A 17,025-nucleotide genomic window follows, 5' to 3' on the forward strand; every position below is an offset into this window, starting at 1 on the left:
TACCATTGATCCAGTGCTTCGTTCCCTCATTTTCCAGGTTGCAAGCAGCTAGTTCAAGTTGTTTTTTTACAAAGATCCCTATCCCCATATTTTGGCCTTCCTTATGATGTCCTACATCCGCACATTATTAGCATGTTCTCTCCTTGTGCCACATTTTGCTCTTGTTCTAAAGCTGTTTTTATTTCTAAGATGCTCATCTGAGTTGTTGTTTGTTGAAATTGGCTATATTCCTCCCAATCCTTGATTGTTTTCGAATTCTTCCATAGGATGCCTTTCTTTGTCTTCAAACTCCTCTTCATTTCTAATTTTTTAAATTTGCCATAATATGTTCACTGTCAAGGCTATGTGGTCTATGCCATCCTTTCCGTTGCTTGCTTCCATCAGCTTTAGCCACTAGCTTTTGAAATTTCCTGTGTGTTCATTGAGTCCATCCCATTGAAGGGGGGCCATTTTTCATATAATTCTTGCTTTTCTGCATTGAAAAGAGATATGTTCCACTGCCTCAACATCCTCCCCACAGTTTTTGCAAATCAAATCTCCTTTTCTTGTTCTTCTCAAGATTATTCTAAAGATTATTTCTCTTGCTGGCAAAGCATGATTCAGACACTTCCATATGAACAACTTTTGTTTATGCTTGATCTTTATTTTCCATAGCTGTTTCCAAGCTCTTTCTTTCTCACTTGCACTGCTTGTCTCTCCCTTATTGCTATCTCTTTTTTTCCATCTGTCTATCCTCCTTGGTCATTGCTTCATATGCTGATTTGACAGTGTGTTGTCTAGTATTACTATGGCTCCAAAAGTAGCTATCAGGTCTACCAGCTAAGCTTACAGCCATTCTGAGGATTTTCCTAGCTTCATCTGAACTAAAGGTCTTGAAGATTAGTGTTGTATTCCATTTGAAATTTGAGATCAATTCAGTCACCTTGCTAATTTGACAACCTTGAGGCTTAGGAGAGTTTAATTTTCCTCCCTTGCAGTTCTGTATCCATGCATCTTCCCAGATTTTTGTACCTTTTTCCATTTCCAATTTTCTTTCTAGTCCCCCTATTTACTTCATCTCTGGCTCCTATCAGACTTTGCCATATCCAGGATGAATTGCACTTAACTTTGCAGCTTAGAGGTGAACCCTTTGGATAGTACTTAGCTTTCATCACTTTGCTCACCAGGAGGTTTGGACATGTTAAAAGTCTACATACCTATTTGCCCAACAAAGCTTTATTGAATTTTTAGAGATCCTTAAAACCTAGTCCACTAGCATCTTTCTCAGTTGTTAGTTTTTTCTAGGAGCACAGTGGATTTTTCCTTTTCCTTCTCCCTCTCCCCTCCAGAAATTTTTCATCATTGCATTTATCTCTATGTATAGTTTGACTAGAAGTTTAAAATATGACATTGCATACGTTGGGATTGCCATGGTTATTGGTTTCAGTAAAACCTCTTTCCCTGCTTGGCTTAGCATTTTGTTTCTTCAGTTGGTTACAGTTTTTTGGCACTTTTCTCTGATAAATCCAAACACTTGATCTTTGGTTCTTGTGATAACCATAGGCAACCCCAAGTATTTCCCCTGATTTACTACTTGTATATTCCCCAATCTTCTGCATATCTCTCTTTGCTTTTCCTGATCCATGTTCTTGTTGAAGATTACTAATGACTTGTCTATATTGATCATCTATCCTGATCCTTGTTCATATGTCTTCAAGATTCCCACTACTTCTTCAGTTTGAGTGGTTTTTGTGTGGATCCGAAAATTATTTTATATTTTATTTTATTTCTTTGAATACATTTTCTTTCCTTTACTTATTGCCTTAATTTCCTAAATATTTTTATAAGTGAGTCAAGTTTTAAAACCTTTTTCTTCTATATGTTAGTACATGTTAAGTTCGTAGTGCATTTTGGAAGTAGGACCCACTAGTGAGGTGTGTGCGATAAATTTTTGAAGATTAAGAGGAGTTTTGTGCAAAGAGATATTATTTTATAAAGTGTTAAGGGATAATTAGAGGTTGGTTAGATAATTTAGCATTTGGAAGACAAATAGATGAGAATTAACCTTGGAGTGCCACTTGTCAACCAAGCCTTGGAGCTTTGACTTGGACCAAGACCATTTTTAGCTTTTAATTAACAAAAAAATTGACCAAAAAACTTATCATCTTTCCCTTCTCTTGGCCGACTTCTTGAGGGAGAAAAGGAGAGGAAGAAACTTCATCTTTAACCTTGAATCTTGCTTGGATCCTTGGAATTTCATCCTGAGCTTGCAAGTCCATCCATAGAAAGTGATATCAAGGTAGGAAGAAAGGCTTTTGTGGAGAGATTTGTGGAGGAAGAAGCTTTTGGTTGCATTTCTTCATAGGGTTTGGAGGTAACTATATCAAGAAACCAAGTTTTCTTTTATTACTTGCATATGAGTGGATTTAAGGTTTGATTTTGGTAGATTTCATGGAAAATTTCATGGTTTGTGTGGTGGTTGGAAAATTCCAGCTTTGAGTGAGAAATTTGGCTCATAGTTGAGTCTAACATGTGAATTTCGTTCAGCTAAGTTTTGGATGGTTGGTCCATAATATTTTATCTTGGTTGCTCTTAGGGTTTGATAGTGAATACGCAAATAACCCGGAGACGAACGTTTAACGTTGCTCTGTTTGAACTAGTAAGTGTTCTAACTGCATGTTCCATGCTCATTGTTGTTAGAAATTGCTAGGCACTTCATTTGTCATTTCATGGGCGAGTGTGTACATTATCGCACTTAACCTAACTTGACTAAATACTTCATATCTCATTTATGTATGTACAAATAACTTGATTTACACATGACTCGTATCTTGACTTGAAATACTTGAAATGCTTGAAAATGTGACACGCTGAGCTTACTTGTGACTTGATCATAGCTAGGCGAGTGTGTCCTCATATGCACTCGACCTCCATGAACCTGAAATATTTGATCTTGCGTGCGGACTTGCATGTACATGTGCATGATTGTAGACCGGTTGTATATCTTCTTGTAGCGGTTGAACAGGGCCTTTGGACCCTTATTCGAGACGTCGGTTAAGTGGAAACTTAGATTACTCATGCGTATGTATGAATATAGGTCGGTAACAGCTGAACTGAGCCCTCGTTGGATCTCTTGCTTGAGACCAGCCTTAGAGTGGTCGAGTAAGCGGGGCAACCTTAGGTAAACGACAAAGTTCCTAACCTGTTTACTCGTGACTTGAATTCATGACTTGAACTAATGACATGCTTGAATATGGAGTGTTAGGTGATAGCTAATGTCTCCAATCATTTCCTGCGTAAGCGTTGGATGATAGCCAACGACTCCACTACTAAATACTTGAATACTTGGGGCTTTAAACCCAAATCTTGAATACTTGAATATGTGGAGCTATAAGCCAAATCCAGGGATAGTTGGTCGAATCGAGTCGGCAAGGGTTTGGTCGAGAAGATTGACGAACCCTGGGTACTTGATTGGCGTTCTGGCCCAGTAGGGGGATGATTGGTGGACGGAGATTGACGTTTAGTGGTGATCTACGGACATTATAATGCCATGGTTGACAGAGAGTCAACGGACCCTGGACAAGCTGCCGTGGTACCTGCTCCTGAGAATAGAGTATATCTTTTGACATGAACGTGTTTCTTATCGTACACTATTGCATGATCTATTTGGTCACGTACATTGCTATACATTATATCATGCCTGCTAGTTTGCTTGCATGTTTTCTTGGAACCTCACTAGGTTTCTCACTCATTCCATGAATTTGTTTTCCTTACAGGAGTAAGAACGTGAGAGTGGAAATTAGAGAAGACATAGTTTTTGTTTAAGTTTTGTTAGTTACTCGCGTAGGCACTCCTTAGCTCTCTAGCAGGTTTGTTTGGTTTTATTTTGTAAACTTGACTCCTTGACTGTATTTAGAGATTGTATAGACATTTGATGTCCATGATTGTATATATCTAAGGTTGTAATTGTTATTACTCTCATTGTTGAGGTTAATATTTGGTAAATTTCGATTACGTAAGTAAGTTCTGACGAGAGTTGGACAGGCGGTCCGCCAAACCCTTGAAATGCCTTAGGGGGAGGTGGGGTCGTCACAGTTTTAGCCTTGCAAAAGATCAAAGAATCATCCGCAACGAAAAGATGAGTTAATGCAGAACCAATTCTGCTGATCTTCATTCCAGTCAAGTGATGGTTCCTCTCTGCTTGAGCTAGTAAGATGCTAAAGGATCACCATGTCTGATCCCCCCTTGTAGGAATCACATGTCCTTTGGATTCCCCATTTATGTTGAAAGAAAAGAAACCGTTGAGATGCACTCCATTATCCAATTGATCCATTTGTCATAGAACCCTATTTTTGCCATAATTTCTTTCAAGTAACTCCATTCCACCCTGTCATAAGCTTTTGATATATCTAATTTCAAAGCCATAAAACCTTGTGATCCCTGCCTTTTGTTTTTGAGGTAATGCATATACTCATGAGAAATTATCATATGTCCAAAATCTATCTACCAGGCACAAAAGCTGCTTGGTTTTTACTGATGCAGTTTTTCAAAACTTCTTTTTAGCCTGTTTGCAAGGATTTTGGAGATGATCTTGTAAATAACATTGCATAGGCTTGTTGGTCTAAATTGCTTAACCTCAGTGGGATTCTCAACCTTAGGGATTAGAGAAATTATGGTATGGTTCACTTCTCTTAGCATGTGGCTAGAGTGGAAGAAATTTTTATAGCTTTAATAATATCACACTTAATAATGTGCCAAAATTTCTGAAAAAAATAGTGGTGTCATTCCATTAGGGCTAGGTGATTTATTTGGATTCATGGAAAACAAAGCTTCTTTTATTTCTTTCTCATCTTTTTCTCACCGACAGGCTTAGTAAGGTTTGTGTTCATTTAGTTTGTGATGGTCTGTGATATTCCTTCAAGAATCATGTCCAACAGTTCCACTCCCTTACTGCAAAAAAGATTCTTAAAATAATTGCCCACTTCCTCTCCTATTTCCTCTTCTGTGTTGGCCCAAGACTTGTCATCTCTTTAAGTATTTTGAAGCATATTTCTCCTTCTTCTACCTTTAACACAAGAGTGGAAGAAATGGGTGTTCCTGTCACCTTCCTTTAACCATTTGACTCTAGATTTCTAGTTCTAGAAGAGTTCTTCCTCACTGTAGGCTTCTTTTAACTGAATTTTCAACTTCTTTGTCCTTTCTTTTCTGTCTTGGCGGTCAAATATTTTGAGTTCCTCCAGTAGCTTTTTGGTGTTCTCTATCATTTGCCTTGCATATCCTTGGAAATTGTTCCGCCACATCAGAATAGCCACTTTGCAGTTTGCAATTTTCCTATTCACTCTGTACATACTTGAACCATTCTGATCCTCTTCCCAAGCCTTTCTGATGACTTGCTCAATGCCTTCTTTTGTTAGCCATCTTCTATCAAATAGGAATCTTTTTTTCCTTTTCTCATTTTGGGGGTTGGAGTCTAGGAAAATCATGTTATAATCTGAGCCAAAGTTTTTGATGTGCTTAACTATAGTTCTATCAAACATTTGGCTCCAAGAACTACTTCCCAAAGCTCTATCCAATGTTTGTTTGATGTCCCTTTCCTATGACCAATGATTACCCCATGTCGAAGGATTGCCTTCAAAGTCTAGGTCTGTCAATTCATTCTGATCTATGAAATTACTAGTCTCTAAAGCTTCCTTTTTTGTTTCTCCTTCCATCCTATTTCTTCCCGTTCGAAGTAATATCATTGAAATCTCCTGCAATAATCCACCTAGTACCCCATAGGTCCTTTCTTCTTTCCACAACTTGCCATTGATTTCTCCTGATTTGGTCATCATCATTGGCATTAATGCTAATGAACCACCTGTCCATGTTGTTGTTTGTATCTAAAATGTGGACTTCTATAGTAAAAGCAGTAGTAAGCACCTCCATCACTTTAACATCAGTGTTCCACGTTACAATCATACCTCCAACTTTATTCATGGACTTACCTACTACACTTTCCTCATACCTCAACTATCTTCTCACTTCTTCCATGAAAGGTTTCATATGAAAACTAGTTTTGGAGAGAGGAGGTTGTAAGCCTCCTTCAACTAGGGAATTGTCAAGGGGCTCCCTGTATTTGAATAATTCCATACCAAAATTCTCATTTATCCTTTAGAGACCCAGGCTGGTCTCCTCCCCGTGTCCTAATTCTGCATAGTTTTCTTGAACTAACTCCCTTTTGCTCTTTTTATCTATTCTCTCAGCCACCTCAACATCCATCATTACTTCATCCACTAAATGAAATTTCCTTTTCCCTGAGATTTTCATGGTGCTCACACTATTCTGAATCTCTTTAGTGGTTTCCTGATGATGTTCGGTGACTTTAATTATTTTCTGGTCCTTTTGGAAGTTTTCTGGTTACTTTTTCCACTAGGACCTCCAAATTCCCTTCCACATGCATATTTTCCCCTTCCATATCCTTAATGCTTTGGTCAACAGTCCTTTTTGGCTCTATTTCCTTATTCCCTTCCAAGTTTACAGCCTCTCAGTCCTTCTCTTCTTGATTTTCTCTTCCTTTTTAATGGTTTCTACTGTCAATACCTTCATCCTCATTTGACTTTTCTTTACTTGTTTTGCTTTTTCCTACTAGTATGTTTGAAGTATTTTGTCCAAATAACCCGTTAGCTGGCTCATTTATGCTTTGATGCCTTGTTTCCATCAACTATCTCCCACATGTTCTTGGGATTAGTTCCCCATCTTTGAATCCCCATCTCTGTTTATTTGGGGACACTTGAGCAAAATATTGACCTCTCATTTCTTTTTGTGGTGACCCTTTTCCACTTCCTGCTCTAAGCTATGGTCCAAATTGATTTTCCAACTGATCTTTTCTTACTAGTACAATTTCAAAACAATTTCTTTCACTATGTCCTATTCTACAACAATTGTAGCAGAAATTTAGACATCTTTCATCCCTGAGGCTTATCCATGTCACCTTTCCTTCCATTTTGACAGTAGTACCTGAGGGTTAAGAAATATATACCATTACTAGAATTTTAATATGCCTACTTTCCTTTCCCTCTCCTTGAGGTATGATCACATCTTTGGCTTCCTGAAAAACTGAAGTTGTCTTCGTCACCACTTCCTTAGATATCCAATGTATGGGAAGGTTCGATATCTGGATCTGTAACGGATCTCACCACTAGAATTTGGTTATCAATAATCCATGGGCCTCCTTTGGAGATCCTATCTCTATCTCTCTCACTTGGGATGAAAAACTAGAAAATATTAACACCTAATTCTGGTACCCTTAGTCCCTTTGGGTATCCCCAAGCAAGGGTGACAAAGTTATTAACTCCAACAAAATTGATAATCTTCTCTCTTTTTATTCTTTCCACCAGACTCTTCCCACATTCTTTTACACTTGGTCCAACATCCCTTAGGTCAATTTCTATGCCACCCATCTCCTTGCTAGATAGAGCAAAATTTTGCAAGATTTCAGTGATTTCATCTACCATGGCATACCTATAAGTGATTCTTAGAGGAATATCCCACACCAGCTTTAACCAAGTGGGATCAAGGGGTTCAAGTTTTTTGTGCAGGGATATCCAGATGTTCTCTAATCTACTTAAGTTTGAAGCAAGAATAATAGAGAAAGAGGTCTAGGTTACTAAAGAAACCATAGCTAGCAAGAATACAAAGATCTAGGAGCTACAGAGCTTATCTTAAAATTTTTTATTTTCTACTTTTTTTTTTTGGAAAATCAAAAAAGCTTTAAATGAAGTACATGCACAAACAAGCTAGATCTTTTAGGTAACAGTATATAAATTACCTATTTAACCTGAAGTCAGGGTAGAAGTCAAGGAAAAGTGGGATTCCTTGTTGTTTTGCTCCTTACGGTTTTAGCCAATCAGCATTGAAGGTGGTAGATCTTTGGCTTTGCTTTAATACAGCCATTTAATTTTTTAGTACCAGAGCACTTAGCTGAAACTTAAACAGATTTATTGTTGGCTTCAATGTAATCATTTAGTCTTTTGGAAGCTTGCAATGTTTCAGACAAGGATTTCAAACTCCAAAGGAAGGAGATAGGCACGATTCCCAAGAGAGAGAAAATTTTGATTTCTTACGCGAGAGACGACAAATTGCTCCCTGAACACGAAGATAATGCATTTGGGTTGCAAAAAGATAATTACTTGTTAGAATATTGCAAATGATCATTTGTCCTTTTTTTTCAATCTTCTTGTTGTTTTCTTTATTATTAATTAAATTTCTTTTTCTTCCTCAATTGTTAGTAAGAAATACAAAATTTGATAAAAATATGCTAAAGAATTTCTTATGAAAATTTTAATTATTAAAAGGTATATATATTTATTCTAAGTAATTTCTATTTTATTAACAAATTAAACATTTTGGCATAAATATTTTACTTATTTTTCTCTTTTTCTTCGTTCTTTTCTTTTTCTTTATGCTTATTAACAATCTATTTGACACTCAACATAAATAGTTATTTTTCTTTATAATAGTTAACTATCATAAATTACTATAAGAAACTAAAATATATGTATTTAGTAATAGTATTTTAGGCAATTTTTAATTTTGCAACAATTAGTGTATCATAAACACCTTACTAGTGCATTGTCAACATTTATCAACAATTAATGCACAAAAAGAAAATTTTAAAGGACAATAGAAACTATTTAAGTTACTTTTAATAAATACACATTTTCTCTTTTTTATATTAATTTATGATAGTTAAATATTTTACATAACTACACAATGTTAAAGATAACAATAGTATCTGTTGAACCACAAAAAGAAATTCTTTAGTACACTATTCTCAAAATTATCTTAGTCAATATGGAGGAAGAGGAAAAATAAATCTACACATAATAGGAAAAAAAGAGGAAGGAAAAATAAAAAAAAATGAATCATCTGATAATGTTTCATAATGAGTGCATCTTTATCTTGTTGCTAGAAACATAAATTTGAGTCAACGGGGGCAATTTATAAGTTTTGTAAATACGGGGAGTAATTTGCTACTAGACCCTAATTATAGGGAGCAATATAATATGTGATTGTTATAATTTGAGTTCAAGTTTGATTCAATTTATATTCGATATATTCAAGTCTGATTCAAAAGTTTGATTTTTATTCTTTAATTTTAAGTATTATTTTAATTAGAAATGCGTATAAATTCTACATAATAAAATAACAAATATACATATTTTTAAAAAAAAGTAATACACATTATTAAAACATAAATAAATATTTGAGACTTTAGTCTTTTGATAATTTGATCAAATTTTATTCTTCTCTGAACTCATACTCATTAAATCGAACTTGAATTAAGTCCTTACTGTCCGTTTGGAATTGTAGTAACGTATTGAAATGTATTTTCCCATAGAAATTTTAATAAAAATGCTGATTAAGCGTTTAATAGCTTTTAAATATATTGTTTGGAGACATAGTTTAATAAATACTTATTGTATTAGATAATGTGTAATTTGTAAATTTGTGAATATATTTATCTCTTTATTTAGTTCATAATATAGGATAAAATGATTAAGTTTAATGTTTAATTTTGTAAATTACAAAAGCTACTGTAAAAGCACCAAATTTGAATTTTTGTTAAAAATGATTTTAACACCAAGAGTTCCATTCCTAATTTTATAGGATGATATTCACCAAACATTTTAAAAGTACTTTAACATTTAAAAGTGCTTTTCTACCAAAAGTATCACAACTCCAAATGAGGCCTTAGTCTGTGGCCCTAGTTGAGTTTTGTTTTCAAGGTTGGACCAGTGATTGAATCAAATGAGCGCCGGTTTTTTTGTTTTACCATTTTAACCAGTCCAACCAACCGGGTCACCGATTCTTTGAATTAGTTAATGGAATATTTTCAGAAAGCTCCCTTGAGCTTTCTTATAAATTTACTCTGCACCCTCGATGTTTCTGAAATCTCACATAATCTGCTCTAACTCCTAACCTAATTATGAAAATTTTAACCTTCCAGTGCCTCAAGTGACAAATAACAATCAACCAATTCTTTGGGCAATTCCCACCATAATTAGAGATGTGCGCTCTCATGCCTTGAAATTGAAACATACTAGTGAATCTCGTGTAAGATTCAAGGTTTACGAAAATTGAAAGAAAAAGTGAATAATTACTCTGGGATCTTATGTTGGCAGCCTTTGGTTGCAAGTACCTATACAAGTAAGTCGATTTTTGTTTTGTAAATTAAGCATAATTCTAAGATATTATGATGATTTTTGTGATAAAATACATGAATGAACTTAAGAGAATGAGTTCCGATGTACTTTTGTGAATTCTGGGCAGTGTTGTGTTCTCTCAATGTAATGCTGTGAATTTGGATTAAAAAAAAGGAAAAAAAGAATTCAGATAAATTTGCTATGATCGGGTAATATAACATTATTAATTCATAGTAAAATGGGAAGGATTGTAAGATAATACAAATGAAACGTGATCTAATAAAAAAAAATACATTATGAATTCTATGCATTATTTTTTTTTTGAGTGTCAAATTGCTAATTTTCAAGCCTAAATTAATTTCACCAATTATGCTATTCAATTGAATTGTTGGTTAATTGTTAAATTTGTAATTTCTTGACCCCAAAAGGGACTTTTAGGTATGTCATTTGTTTTATCATTTCCAACTTTCACGTTCCATTTGGTTTACCATTAGAGCAATAATATCTATAGAAATTGATCGTAATTGATCATCATCATATCCTGGTGTGTTCATGAGTATCGAAATTAAATAAACTCTGTTTTGTGGTGCCACTTGAAGATGTTAAATGCAATACATTGATGTTCATTCAACTTAGAACCAAGCACTAATTTCAAATTGTCAAGCACGATTTGAAATCCGTTAATGAAATTTGCTTTTATATAAAAAAAACAACCACATTGGCGTATCCTTGCCTAACCAGCACCAATCTAAACATGCAAAAATAGACACAATTGGGCTCCACATTTTTCATCTATTTGTGATAATCAACTGATCGCCAACAAAAATAATATTATCAAGAAGCTATTAATATCACTTTTCTTTGCTTCAATTTAAGCCTTTCAATGGTGAGATCATTCATATTCATGCTTTCCAACAAACGCGAATAAGAGCCCAATACCTTTAGGTACATTTCTAGATCATGTCATGCAAAATTATTACATCATTCACCACCCTTTACATACATAAAAGCAAGTTCATTTAGAATCGTAAAAAAAATGACAACAATTTGCTTATTTACACAATCCATATCTTCTATCCAGCACAAGAAAAATAACTTTCCAAGGGTTGGGTTGTCATTTGTATATCAAGTAATTAACAACCTTTGCTTTCCTACTATATCTATCTATCCATCCACACTTTAAATAAAAGTACCATAAGTAATGACAAAGCTAGGGCCCAAGGTCAACGAAGCCAAAATATAAAAAGAGTAAAAGAAAAAGTGATGTCGGTAATGCACTAAAATCATAGTTATATGAAAATGTTATTTGCAATTACATTTTTTACAATGAAAAATATGATAATGAAGTGACACCAAAAAATTGATATTCGATTTAAAAATTGATACATTTTACTCGAAATCTTGTATTATGATTTGGATTGCAAAGTACAAGATAAAAAACATTTAAACTTGTTTTAGACCTTTTAGGGGGATAATTTGTAGGAAGAGAGTAATGTTGAAAAAATATAAGGGGGGTAATTCTAAAAAATTAAAATTTTGGAAGTTTTCTCTACAATTTTGTAATTTTTTAGTTGAGAGGGTTAATTGTCCAACTCAAAGTAGCTCCGCCACTGACCATAAGTGTCAATAAGTTAAGAGTACATGTAGGAATTGTTCTTTGTTTTTTGTGATGTCCAAAATATCCTTTTGCTGTTATAGTTACATTTAGGAAAAATGATCGGTTTCATCCTTCACATTTCACAAAAATATTCTTTTCATCCCTCACTTTTAAAATGAAGCAATTTCGTCCTTGACATTTAAAAACTGAAATTATTACATCCCTGAACCCAAATTTCAATTTGAATCAAACCACCAATCAACCTGATTACAAATTTTGGAGTGTAATTGATAGATCATTTGGTTAACTCAACTTGATATTCATGTGAAATTTAATGAACCTAAAAATTAAAATTAAAAAATTACAATATAAAAAAGAAAGATTAATCTTTCCTACATTATCATTGTATACATTGACGGTTTTATGTATCGCCATATCATTTTAATTTAAATTTGAACACCAAATTTTATATTTATGATACACATCTAGATTCGCAAGCGGATATACTAACGGTGCATGAAAAGATTTACCAAAAAAAAAACTCTACTATTCCAAGACAAAGAATGGCCTTTTATTTTATAATTTTTATTTATTTGATTTAATAAATGTCATGTCAATATGATGAAATTGACCAAATGATCTATCAATTCTATTTCCGAAATTTATTACTGGGTTATTGGATGGTTTGATTCAGATTGAAAATTAAGTTCAGGGATGTAATAGCTTTAATTTTTAAATATCAGGGACGAATTTGCTTCATTTTAAAAGTGAGGGACAAAAAGAATATTTTTGCAAAATGTGAGGGATGAAACATGTCATTTTCCCTTACATTTATTGTGTTACAATAATTTTAGGAGTTATAAGAATGAAATTTTCCTATCCAAAAATCCATTAAATTTGCATTATTCTGGTAATAAAAATAAAATACCCCAACCTAAAATTCTCTACCAAACCGTATTGCCTACAAATGCACCATTAATGGTTAGCTACTATTCGGTCTTGCTTTGAGCACTGTATAAAGATATTTCTAGGCCTGGGGTTTCTCATCATCATATCCGCCCATCCTTCTGTATTCAAGGACCTTTTTATGAATGGAATTTGGAACTTGTAGGATGTCGAAGTTGCTCTAACTGAATCTGAAAATTTTCAAATTTCTCAATCTCAACTTCACCTTGCATAAGGGAAGGATTTTACGGTTTGGAAACACTTGATGAATGGTTGTTTCAAAGTTTCTTTGCCTTTGAATCTGGTAAGGCATCCAAGGATTCCACCAAATCTCTTCGAAGTTGATTTGGAATAAAAGGCTCCCCTTAAAATTTCAGTGTCTATGTGGAGACTACTTAACTGCTTACTTCCTTTTCCAGATGTATAGTTTGATCTTCAACTTCCTTCTAAGTGTTTATATTATAGAAAAGAAGAAGTCTTAACTGTGTTTACTGAGTTTAATGTTGCTTCATCGATTTGGTGAAGCTTTGCTTCTTTATTGGGATTTGATGGTTTTATAGCTAATCATATAGTGCTCGAACTTCAAGGTTAGTGGTCACATTCATCGAGTGCTTTTATCTTTGGTAAGTTTGTCCAGTTAGTTCCTTTATTTATTTTTTGGGAGCCATGGAAAGCTCGAAATAAAGTTTTTTCTGATGTATATTGCTCTCGGCTGATCAAATTGTTCATCAAATTTGTTAGTTGTTACTGTTCACAACTGACGAACCAATACTGATATCATACACGTCCACTTCGACAGTTGATAATTTGATGGCATGCCACTTGTGTTTAACAAGAAGAAGGGAAAGAAAATTTGTGCTGATAAGAACCTAACTCCTTGACTAATTGCTATTCATCCGCTCCGAGAAGTCTCAAGGAATTAAATTCTTGCCAAACACAATCGATAAAAGAAGAAATGGGGACAATTGACTAACAAAGAAGAGGTGACTAATGTAGGTTAACAACTTGATGAACACTTGCCAAAAATTAACATGAAAGTTCAAAAGTGAAATGAAACTAACTTGGAAATTTGTTAGCAATTCTAAGAGCATATACAGAATCTAGCTTAAGTGTGATGACTCCACCTCCCCTTAGGGCTTATCCTAGGGTTTAGCGGACCGCATGTCCAACTCTCACCAGGACTCACTCACTCATTTCAAGAAAATAAGTTACAACTTCAAGAGTAAATGAAATAACAGTTCCCAAGTTTGGAACGTACAAATACATTCATTTCTATTTCAATCATTCATGCAATTCCAAATATATCAAAAGATATGAGTTCCAGATACATTCAACCCTAATCGAGCACTAGCGCGAGTACAATCGCAAAATTTCAAAAACTAGACTATGCTAGCCTGTACCAGTCTCACACCTCGCTCGTACCCCCTGTAAGGAAAACGAATCTAATAGAGTGAGGTAAAACTCAGTGAGATTCCAAATAGCAAGTTGACCATTATTCAAAGTGCAAGTATCAAAGTAGCAAAGTTGCGAGTATAACAAGTCAAAGTAGCGAGCATAAGAGTTCATAAAAGTGAGTAATAACACTTCAAATAACAAATATCAAAATGAACGAGTGGAAAGTTTTTGAAAAGAAACAATAACACTCAAGTAATAATCATTTCAAAGTATAAAGATACAGATGGCTCTCAAGAGCTAAATTCCCGTTACTTCACCATAACTTGATCAAGTAGTAGTTGACACTCTATCAACTTTCAAGTAAAGTAACCTGTCCAGTAGTGCCCCACTTAACGCCAATCTCCGTCCACCATTCAACCCCCTTATCGGGCCCGAACGTTCAAATAAGCACGTGTAGTAATACTCGAGTATACCAATTAGTCGAGAAGGTATCACTCCACTCGACAAAACAAGAGACCTATGGTTCATTATCTAATCGACCAAGTCCTTGCTGACTAGACTCGATTAACTAGCTCGATTAACTAACCAGTAAGGTTTGGGTTCCCAAGTAATCAACATAGTCGATGACCAATCGACTTAGTCAAGAGAAAAAGTATGGAGACGGGAATGAGAGGCACATCTAACTCGAATCGAGTGTGGTACATGCTGCCGCTCAATACTTACAAGTCAAGCACAAGTACAGGTCAATGCAAATCAAATTACTTGTACAAGCATGAACGAGATATTAAGTGTTTAGTTGAGTTAGGTCAAGCGCGATAAAGTATACACTTGCCCGACCAAACCAAACAAATCTTATCCGATCGCGTTGGTAAAGGATTTAAATCAAGTATCAAATTCAATCATATATTTGGAAGCACTCGCCAAAGGTCTAGTGCTTTTCAAAAATCATGTTCAGGTCCAACTCCTTGGTTGGAGTCCAAATTTGCGATAAAATATCATTTAAGAATGTAAAACTCTCTAGAGTTCAAAACATAAGAGTTTTGCTTTAAGAAAATCAAATAAATGAAACTTGTTTAAATAGTGGTCATGTGGCTTATCACTCTAGAAAACTCATGTTCGCTCTTTTAGTTTCGATAGAGAAGTGATTTATACTCTTGAAGTCACACTCAGTATAAAAACTCAAGAAAATCGTCTTTTTAAGCGTCGCTACTTTTACCTTTAAAAGGGTACGAGGTTCGACAAAAATTTCAGCTTATGTACTTCTTACTAAAGAAAACTCGAATACCGTAAACAATCGAAATTCGCTTCAACCTCGAGTCGTCGCTCAAGTCTCAAGTTCACTCGTCTAACCCTCGAGCGAAAATTTGGGCAGCATGCCCTTTGTATTTAGCTATTTTCCAGCCATTTATGCCTTCATTTTTTCCTCAACTTAGCCCAAATTTAACACATAAGCAAGCTTAACAAAATAGCTCTTCAACTAGGGTTAATATCATCCAAATACCAGTCAATTCTAGCAATGAAACCATAAAAATCAAAGCTCGAAACCAATTTATAGAAGAACTTATAAATGACAAATTTGTCATCTTTCGGTGTTTTGGTCATAATTGAAGCTAAGTCTATTGGATCGAGGTAACTTTTATGGCGTTTCGAAACTAAAACATAGACCTACATTTCCTATAAAGACATCGACACCCAGTTCTTGCATTTGAAATGTCAAAATTTGAAATCTCAGAGAAAACAGAAAGTTGTTGGTTAAACGGGACATTTGAGCAGTTAGAGGTATTTTAGTCATTTAACAAGTTACAATGCTCCAATTGAGTTGATATTTTTCAGGTAGAAAACTAAGTCAAATCCCTACAACTTTCATGTTTTGAGGAAGAACTGATTTGGCCTTTATCATGGACGAATATACAGGTCAGATTAGTTTCAAAAACAAGACAGAATCACTACCAAATGCTGGAATTCAACTTTAACTCTAACAAAGTTACACTCAAGCCCAAAATCACTTCACAAGTTCCATTTCCAACCTTAATAACATCATTTAGTAGTTAAACAATACTAATCAAAATTGAAAAGATGCAAACCGTAACTAAACATGCCACTACTCCATCAAAACTAAGCAATCAACCATCATATGCCAAGATTACAAGCTTCTATACCGTTTTTAGCTAGATTAAGTTGAAGACAAGAGGTGGATGAACTTAAACCTTCCCAAAACCTTCTTGTAATTCCAAAATTTCACTACACCAAGTTTTCCAAACACCAAAAAGTAAGTTTAATCGGTTTAGTCTGTGTGATTTCAACTCAACAATGAAGAATCAAGGTTGGAGTTGAAGTTGTTTTTCTCTCTTTTTCTCTCTCTTAGTTTTGGCCAACATAAAGAAGAATGAAGGAGAAATGAAGTCAATTTGGTGATAAGAAGGAAGGAAATTGGTTTAGTCAAAGTTGGTTGGATTTTCGCCAAGTGTCACTACAAGATTAAATCTCAAAATTTTCTTTTCTCTCTCTTCTTTTAGTCCAAATTTTCAGCTGTCTTAAGGAGATATTTAGGGCTGATTTTGCTCAATTAATATGAAGGAGATTAAGGTAATAAAGTAGTGTTCAAGTGGTGTATTCAATCGGTAGTAAACGGTGCACGGCAGTTCAAGCCGTTTTTTCCTAACTCGTGCGTACTAGTGTTTTAACTTATGATTCACTAACTTATTATTAGCACTTCTAATCACACACTTTCTCTTATTTAATACTTGTTCTTATCCACCAAATTTAGTACACACATCTCCACAATTAATCGCACTACCAAAATATGTGAAAATCCTAATTTATGCTAACTATAAAACTAAGGGCAAAACTCTTAATTCTATTATTTCTTACAACTATTGAGGGAGTAAATGAGTAGTAAAGATATTATAAAGTAATTTAATCAAA

Source organism: Coffea arabica, chromosome 8c, assembly GCF_036785885.1.
Source record: "Coffea arabica cultivar ET-39 chromosome 8c, Coffea Arabica ET-39 HiFi, whole genome shotgun sequence".
In the NCBI taxonomy this organism is placed as follows: domain Eukaryota; kingdom Viridiplantae; phylum Streptophyta; class Magnoliopsida; order Gentianales; family Rubiaceae; genus Coffea; species Coffea arabica.